This window comes from Kogia breviceps, chromosome 17, assembly GCF_026419965.1.
Source record: "Kogia breviceps isolate mKogBre1 chromosome 17, mKogBre1 haplotype 1, whole genome shotgun sequence".
Lineage (NCBI taxonomy): Eukaryota > Metazoa > Chordata > Mammalia > Artiodactyla > Physeteridae > Kogia > Kogia breviceps.
In genome coordinates, this window is record NC_081326.1 from 62,421,239 (window position 1) to 62,430,247 (window position 9,009).

The 9,009-nt window shown below is 49.4% G+C and overlaps 1 protein-coding gene and 1 long non-coding RNA gene across 4 annotated transcripts in view; both read right to left on the reverse strand.

The window, feature by feature from the left end:
* Positions 1-438: 438 nt before the first annotated feature.
* LOC136792900 (uncharacterized) lies at positions 439-8,314 on the reverse strand. Its single transcript, XR_010837492.1, has 3 exons — positions 6,556-8,314; positions 5,564-5,724; positions 439-1,364 (listed from the first exon to the last, which is right to left on the reverse strand). It is a non-coding gene; the product is annotated as an uncharacterized lncRNA (long non-coding RNA).
* Positions 8,315-8,353: 39 nt separating this feature from the next.
* C17H8orf76 (chromosome 17 C8orf76 homolog) overlaps positions 8,354-9,009 on the reverse strand; it is a 61,374-nt gene continuing 60,718 nt past the window's right edge. For 2 of the 3 annotated variants that reach the window (XR_010837488.1, XR_010837487.1), the window contains one exon: positions 8,354-8,870. The gene's annotated coding sequence lies outside the window, so the exon portion shown is untranslated. The remainder of the gene's footprint in view (positions 8,871-9,009) is intronic. The other variant, XR_010837489.1, reaches the window with a different exon arrangement.

A 9,009-nucleotide genomic window follows, 5' to 3' on the forward strand; every position in this document is an offset into this window, starting at 1 on the left:
ATTCCATATTTTGGTAAGTGCTATGAAGGAGACAATAAAAGTTAAGCTGAGACCCAAAGGTTGAGTTCTTCATTGCAGACAACAGAATCCACTCTAACTGGTTAAGTAGAAAGGGGTTTGTTGCAGAGTCTTAGTTCACTACAAAATTCCCAGGAGGCCTAGGGAACCACACTTGGATGCTACAGAAAACAACCCAGCCAGGAAAATGCCCGGCCCCACCATGAACTGTGCCAGTGGGAGCCTTCCTGCTGCCACGGCTCTCCACCTCTGACGCCTTGGACTAGCAGCAGTGTTCCTGTCTGCTTGAGCTGCTGCCACAGAAAAACCTTCCAAGTCATGTGAGGATGCTGCTGCCTGTCAGAGCTTGGATTCCATGCAGAGCTCTGCTTTGGGGAGGCCTGAGAAAAAGAGTTTTGAGCTTCCCAGATGCCATGGGAAAGCACATGAGAGGGAGATTGCAGTGGGTTCTGCAGAATCTAATTTACACTGTTGCCACAACACACAAGAACATGTTAAAAATTACAGTGCAGTGGCTAAGAATCCACCTGCCAGTGCAGGGGTCACGGGTTCGAGCCCTGGTCCAGGAAGATCCCACATGCCACGGAGCAACTAAGCCCGTGTGCCACAACTACGGAGCCTGCACTCTAGATCCCACGAGCCACAGCTACTGAGCCCACGTGCCACAACTACTGAAGCCCATGCGCCTAGAGCCTGTGCTCCACAACAAGAGAAGCCACCACAACGAGAAGTCCGCGTACCACAATGAAGAGTAGCCCCCGCTCGCCACAACCAGAGAAAGCCCGCGCACAGCAACGAAGACCCAACGCAGCCATAAATAAATAAATAAATTTATATTTTAAAAATTACAATGTCTAATGGTGTGGCTATGGAAGATGTTTGATTTTTTTCTTTCATTTTAATGCATTTTATTTGTTTTTGCTTGTTTTCCCCCAATTTTTTTCCCCAAATTTTTATAATGAACCCGTAATATTCACAAAACAAAAGCAAAAGCCAACAGAGTTATTTTCAGAAGAAAAAAAAACAGAGGAAGAGTTTCCCAGCCCAGCTCAGAGGGAGAGCCCTGATTCACCTGGCAGCCCAATGGCCACCTTAGGCAGGTTCTGACCATTTGGCCACCTGCAGCATATCTACTTTCCGATAAGAACAAAATACACATGCATGTATAAATGAAGTCCAGACCATGTAATTTCAGTGATTGTACATACAAGGTAAAAGCTCTCATATTTGCATTTATAATGGCTTTGCACATGGGAATTCTCTGGTGGTCCAGTGGTTAGGAGTCAGCGCTTTCACTGCCATGGGCCTGGGTTTGATCCCTGGTCAGGGAACTAAGATCCTGCAAGCTGCGGCCAAAAAAAAAAAAAAAAGAAAGAAAAAAAGTCTTTTAAAAAAATGGCATTGCACAATATAAAAATAAATGGTAAAGTTCATGCTAATAATTTTTAATTTTAGTTTTTCTTAAAACATTAAATAGCAAAATAATAAAATACCATGACAAGATGAGAGAAAGACTACAGAAGAAAGGAAAAAACGTTCTATTTTAATACCATTAATGGCACTTTTTCCTTTTGTTTGAAACAAGGGGCCTCACATTTTCATTTTGAATTGGGCCACGTAAATTATGTAGCTGGCCCTGCTGTCACCAGCACTGGATGTCATCATTTTGCAGTCTGTGCAGTAACAAAGATATGCAGCTACCAGAAGTCTCCTACATGGATGATGGGCACGTAAAATGGTACAGGATCTTAGAAAACAGTTTGGCAGTTTCTTATAAAGTTATCTATACACCCACCGTAGACCCAGCAATCTTGCTCCTAGGTATTTATCTAAGTGAAATAAAGACTTACGTTCATACGAAAACCTCTATATGAGCATTTACAGTGGCTTTATTCATAAATGTCCCAAACTAGAAACAACCAAATGTCCTTCAACTGGGAAAGGGATAAACAACATGTGGTACATGCATGCAATGAAACACGACTCAGCCATAAAAAGTAGCTAAGCAGGGACACACACCACAATATGAATGTATCCCAAGTACATTATAACACAAAAAAGCCAGATTCAAAAGGCTCACACTATATGGTTCCATTTATAGGACATTCTGGAATAGGCAAAATTTTTTTTTAATATTGAGGTTTTTGTTGATGTTTGTTTTTTAAACTTTTCTATTTTATTATTATTATTTTTTAATTTTTGACCACACCACATGAGATCTTTAGTTCCCCAACCAGGGATTGAACCCATGCCCCGTGCAGTGGAAGGGCAGAGTCTTAACCACTAGACCACCAGGGAAGTCCCTAGGTAAAACTTTACGGAGAGATAACTGATCAGTAGTTGCCAGGGGCTGGGGGTGGGGGAAGCAGTTGACTACAGAGGGGAATGGGGACTTTTTTGTGTGGGGATGGAAGGATTCTAGATCTTAATCATGCTGGTGGTTATGTTACTGAACCATACTTGGGTCCACTCACCCACACCCAGTAAAGCCAACCCAGTGACACCGGGTTGTGGTGAAGGAAAGGGCAGCGTTTACTGCAGGGCGCCAAGCAGGAAGTCCAGGCAGCTAGTGCTTGCTTATAAGACCTGATCTCTCCAATGGCTTTCAGGGAAAGGTTTTTAAAGATAGGTTGAGGGAGAGGGGTTGCAGGGTGTGTGGTCAGCTCGTGGACATTTTTCTGATTGGTTGGTGGTGAGGTAATCAGGACTCAACATCATCAACCTCCTGGTTCCAACTGGTCTTGGGGTCTGTGTTTATGGGCAGCATACAGTTAACCCTTCCGCCTGACGGGGGTTTCAGTATCTGCTAAATGGCTCAAAGAACATGGCTCAGAATATTATCTATAGTCCTTGAGGAGGAGTTAGAGGTCTTTGACTTTAGCCATTAAACAATGGCTAAACTATTATTTTGTCTTGCTTGACTGTTTTCCTTTGCTTTTGCCTTTTATCACTTCTCTGATTAAATTTATTCTTTGGAACTCGGGGAAGGCCTAGAAAGCTAAAGTTTCTATACAAACGAGAGGCAGGTTGAGGACATGGGGAGGTCTGTCCCAGGAAGACCCCGTAGGGTCCTGCTCGGTTACAGTTATACAACTGTACACATTCCTCAAAACTCATAAAGCTGTACAGTAACAAAGGTAAATTTTACTGCATCTAAGTTATACCTTAATTTTTTTTATTTATTTATTTTTGGCTGTGTTGGGTCTTTGTTGCTGCGTGCGGGCTTTCTCTAGTTGCAGCGAGCTGGGGCTGCTCCTTGCTGCGGTGCATGGGCTACTCGCTGCGGTGGCCTCTCATGCTGTGGAGCATGGGCTCCAGGCACACGGGCCTCAGCAGCTGGGGCCTGCAGGCTCCAGAGCACAGGCTCAGCAGTCGTGGCGCACGGGCTTAGTTGCTCCATGGCATGTGGCATCTTCCCGGACCAGGGCTCGAACCCATGTCCCCCGCCTCGGCAGGCGGACTCTCAACCACTGCGCCACCAGGGAAGCCCCTATATCTTAATTTTTTAAAAAGCATCTGCAAATTTATTAGCCAAAAAAAGGGAGCTCTTGTGGGTTTTATGCATGTCAGAAACCTCGAGCAATGGACCAGGAACTCAAAAGTAGGAGACTTGAGGGAGCAAAGGGACTTTGCAGCTGTGGCTTCCTGGGAGCTAAGCTGTGGCTTTGCTGGGTGCCGAACGTGCACTCGCCAGGAGGCTGCTCCCATGAAAAGCAGTTGTAGAAGGACCTGGGGGTGGGTTGGGGTTAGGGTACCTGGCTGGACATCCTGTCCCATTTCTGCCCTCACCCTAGGCCCTGGCCTGCTTGGACTGAGCTGATTATATGCAGAATGGATTGATTGGTGTTGACAGGGAGCTATTTACCTGTCTAATTAATTATGCCAACTAATTCTCAACTTAATTGCACTTCTTGGGTCGCTGGGTAATGAAAGTGTACAATTTTCCTGCTGCTGCAGGCCTTGATGGGGATGTGGCAGAGAGAGGCTGGCAGGTGCTCCGTGAGGTCAAACAGGCGCCCTGTTCCTCCAGGTTCCTGGGCCCACAGCCCAAGCTCTCAGCCCCCGGCTGCCCCACAGACAAGCTCTGGAATCCTATTTGGGTACCTCCTGCTTGTGTAAGCAGGCCTCTGCCCCAGGAGCTCTGAGCCATTCGTTCACCTGACAAACGTTGGTTGAATGCCTGCCACGTGCAGCCCCAAAGTGGGAGAGGCGCTGGGGAAGCTAAGTCGTGCCTAACCTGTCCCCTGTCCCCCGCCTCAAATCGCTCACAGTCTAAAGGAGGAGATTTTCACTTACACCAGCAACTACAGGATTTGGGTGCAGATAGGAGCCAGGTCTTTGCAGACAAACTCAATCCAGGCTCTGCGGTTGGGCCCTTGAGGAATTTACTTAACCTCCCTGTGCCTCGGTTTTACAAAAACGTTGCAGGGCTGTGACAGGATGCAGTGTATCATATAATATCGACAATATTCTGGAAGATATATTGGTGCTGTGTTAGGCTGAAGAGCGGAGCAGAAACTGGGCAAGTTTGGACCACTTATCACGCAGGCCTTCTCCCTCAGATCTCACACCCTTTGAGGCTCATGCCATGAAGGAGGCACGAGGCACTGTGGTTACCAGAGGGATCGGACCACCCGTCTGCGGCTCCTGGAGCAGCCACTTGCCGGCCAGTGAACTTGGTAGTCAGGTAACCTCTGTGTTTCAGTTTCCTTCATCCATGAAACAGAAATGGTCATAATAGCACTTACTCACAGGGCTGCTGTGAGGATTGAATGAGTTTACACACGTAGAGCACGTAGAATAGCACCTGGTACTTAGGACGTGTTCCCAAAGTGTTCTGTGGTTATATGGACAGAAAAGTGAAGTTCAGGGAGGTCCTCTGAGTCACCTACCCAAGGTCACATATTATCATAGGCACAATCTGAACACAGTTGTGCCTGATTCCAAAGGCATGGAAGCTTTTTGACTTTGCACCACTCAAGGAATTAAACGCAGTGGGAGATGGGGAAGTGCACCCATCACTAGTACAAGACTGACTGAGACAAGTTCTAGAAGCACCTTGTAGGCTCAGAGGAGAAGCAGTTAAGGCTGCTTAAGAATAGTCAGGCAAGGCTCCCTCCCATAGATGGGAGTTGGGAGAGACCTTGAATGCAGAGAAGGATATGAATAAATTGTTTTGGGGGAAGCAAGGACTTCCAGCTGAGGGGCCGGGCTGAGCAAAGGCAGGGGACTAGACCTCCTACATGGGCGAGGGCCAGCCATTCCACTGGTCATTCCCCGGGCCCTAGGCCAGGGATCCTCAGTCTCAGCACTATTGACATTTGGGGCCAGATAGTTCTTTATGGTGGGGGCTGTCCTGTGCATTGCAGGGTGTAGCCCTCCAAGCTGTGACAACCAACAATGTCTCCAGACACTGCCACATCCCCCCACCCCAGATGGGCAAAATCACCCCCTGTTGAGAACCACGGCCCTAGATAAATGGAATTCTCGGGAAGCCCCGAACACCACTCATTTGCTAACAGGAGACTGGTTTCTCATTCTTTACCTCATTGTCGGTGTCCTCATGAGTCAGAGAGACTACACTTCAGGTCCCAGGATGGAAGAAGGGAAGTAAGTTGTCCATAATCCACAGTGCCTGGAACCAAGGGCTCTTTGATAAGGATTCCTCAACGTATGACTATGTGGCTCAGCCGCTGGCCAGACTTCCTGGTCCAGAAGTGCAATACCAGGGGAGAAATTTGTTATTTCAGCCAGCAGACCCAGCAAGGATGATGCCATTTCACATGGCTGGGGCTGCAGAGGAGGGGAGCGCCAACGCTGATGACAACCACTGGCCAGCCGTGTGACTTTGAGAACAGTCACTTTCCCTTTCTGGGCTACGGTTTTCTCATCAGTACATCCAAGATTCCTTCTAGGTGAGAACTTCTCTTTGAGCCCCATAAAGAGCAGTGAGGGGATGGTTCCCAGCTCATAGGGAAGAAGTTCTATGATCAACTAGTAACGTCTGCCAGGAGTGCAGGAACGGGGGCAAAGATGGGACAGCACACATAGACTGCATGTGCTGTCTATTCTAAAGGATGTGATAGAGTCCCTGGGGTCTGCATAAGGGCAGGGAGCTGGGGACAGGAGAAGCAGGGCTCTTCTTCCTCCAGCAGCTTGAGGGGAAAGTTTCACTCAAAGAGTCTTAAGAAAAAAAAAAGCTACTGTGCAAGTAGACTGGTGAAAATGGTCCCCACAGGCCACGGAGATCTGCCTCTGTCTCAGAGGGACCTCCCATCATTTATTCATCTAACAAAGAGAATCAGGCCCAGGTGAAAGATGAACCCCAGAACATCTACCCACTTCTGTCCTTCTCCCATACACACTCTCTGGAACTGATAAGAGGATCTGGATTGTTCTGAGAGTGGAAAGGGACAGGGGAAAGGAAGGGAGAGTGAAGCCTGGCACACTGGAAAGTGCATCGGTTTTGGAGGGACTGTGTCGGGCTCTGCCACTTACTAGCTGGGCAAGTTACTCGACTTCTCTGAACTTGCTTACCTCGTCTGTGAAATGCAGCCTGATCCTCCCTTAGCTCAGAGAGCCGGCGTGCAGGGAGGACTCCATGACGGCCAAGCGAAGGACAGGTCAGGCTGCAATGTTCACACAGATCACAGACATGCAGGGCCTCAAAGGCTAGGCTCAAGACTTGGTACTCAACGTGCCAGGCAACGGAGAGCCGTCGACAGCTTCTGAGCCTCGGAGTGAACCAGCACAAATCCCACGGATTATTATCCCCTCAGCGGACGGGGGACTGGATTTGATGACACAGATTGGAGAGCGGGCTGAGGACCCAGAGGAGATGGAGAGGAGGGAAGGTCCAAGGAGAACGTGGGCAAGAAGTGAGGTCATCTGCACAAGCAGGAGCTGGCAGAAGGGAGAGGGCGTGGGGCCAGGGGCACCGAAGACAGAGAGGGTGTTAGCTTTGTCCCCATCAAGGTTCCAGGCCCTGGGGAAGGCGAGAAAGTAGAAGAAGGGGAGGGGTGCCCAAGGTCTTGAATTAGATTCCTTCCATATCCTTCAAAAGAGAAGAAATCCCTTTTAAATCCCCTTTCTCTTTCTTGGACTGTGCATTTAAAAACACTGCTCTACTTGCAGATAGCCTCCCTCCACAGCTTTCGTGGGGTTACAGATGCTTATATATAGCACTTGCCTCCAAAGAGTAGATAGATACGCCGCAGAGAGGCATCTGGCTCTTACCACGTGCCAGCTGTTTGAAGACCACTCAATCCTAGTTTCCTGCCACGATTCTCATAGCGGATATCGTCAGGGCCCCGCTCTTACCTCGTTAGCTTGTCCTATGCGCCTGCGACCTCTGCCTGCAGGCTTTCTCGGGCTCCAGGGCTGTGCTTGGTGAGCCCACGGAACCGGCCGGTAGGGCTGGGGAACTAATGCAGCCCCAGAAGCAGCCCTGGACCAACGATCAGTGGGGGCCGGTAGATAGATTCTGCGGTTTTCTCATCCTTTGGGTAGGAAAAATCTGAGCTGTATTCCCTACCATCTCCTGGAGGTCCCCGGCAGGAACGGAGCCCAGATGTTCCCACAGATGTTCATGAATCCCAGATGTCCGCAACGACGGCCTGCTCCTTAACACGCTCTGCCCCGAGCAGCTTCCTCCCCTTCCCGTCTCACTCCTCTGCTCCCCTATCAGGGCATCTTGGGATCACCTCCCAGTTAGCTAGCTACTTGTCCTCGAATCCTAGTCTCAGAGTGTGTCTCTGGAAGAACCCAGCCAGAGGCAGTCAGTGTAAGCAGCTTTTGGCAGGAAAGAGCTCTCTGCAGGAGGCCCCTTTCTCTTGTCACTAACCTCAAACCAGACGTCCCATGCTCTACTCACCTCTGGCCCTAGCACACCTTTCAAATCTTTTGATCACACAACACCTTGTCTAATCTGTTGGTTCTTTCCATAGATCAAATTAGAAGTGAAGAATAAGTAATCAGCAGATGACCAGATCTCTTCCCTAGCTTTTCTTTCAGCAATCTCACGAACAAACTGTGTGACCAAGGTAGCACCTAAAGAAGAATCACAAGAAGCCGACAAGCCTACACACGAGCCTGCACACGGTGAGGGACGGCGGCGACTCTGACCCCCTAGCTCAATGATGAACTGAGATTACTTCCCTTTTTCCCTTTACAAACTCCACGGCTGAGCAGAATTTTGGGAGGAGGGTTTTGGGGGACACTGGGTCCACCATTTCCCCAGATGGCCAGCATTCTGATTACAGGCAGCTTTCCTTTTCACCAACTTTTGTCTCTCTCTGGAATATTGATTTTTTTTTTTTTTTTTTTTTTTTTTTTTGCGGTATGCGGGCCTCTCACTGCCGTGGCCTCTCCCGTTGCGGAGCACAGGCTCCGGATGCGCAGGCTCAGCGGCCATGGCTCACGGGCCCAGCCGCTCCGCGGCATGTGGGATCCTCCCGGACCGGGGCACGAACCCGCGCCCCCTGCGTCGGCAGGCGGACTCTCAACCACTGCGCCACCAGGGAAGCCCTGGAATATTGATTTTTGAGCGTCAAGCAGTCAGACCTGATTCAGTAACATCAGGACTCTAGGTTTTGCATTCCATTGACGTGGAATTGACCATGCCCTGATCTGGAAAGAAAATGCGGCTTCTCCCTTAGCAGTTCATCTACTTCACACACGCGTGCGGCCGCCTGCCCCACCAGCACCGAGACAGACTGATCCCGTTGGTCCGAGGGCCCGGACGCAGCCGAAGATTTTTCTCCAGACAGTATTCCAAGCAGCCGCCGCTTCCAACACATCAGCGCTGGCCCCAGAAATGGAACCTCTCTGGGGGTTCTGTTCAAGCATGACCACTGCAAACACAATAAGGGAAGAGAGGTGGGAAAGACGGCTTTTCCAGGGAATGGGGAGGGCTGGGAACTTGGGGTGTTACCAAGAGAAAGGAGCAGTGCCTGGTGAACAGTTCTGCCTGGCGGGCATCCAGCTTCCCTC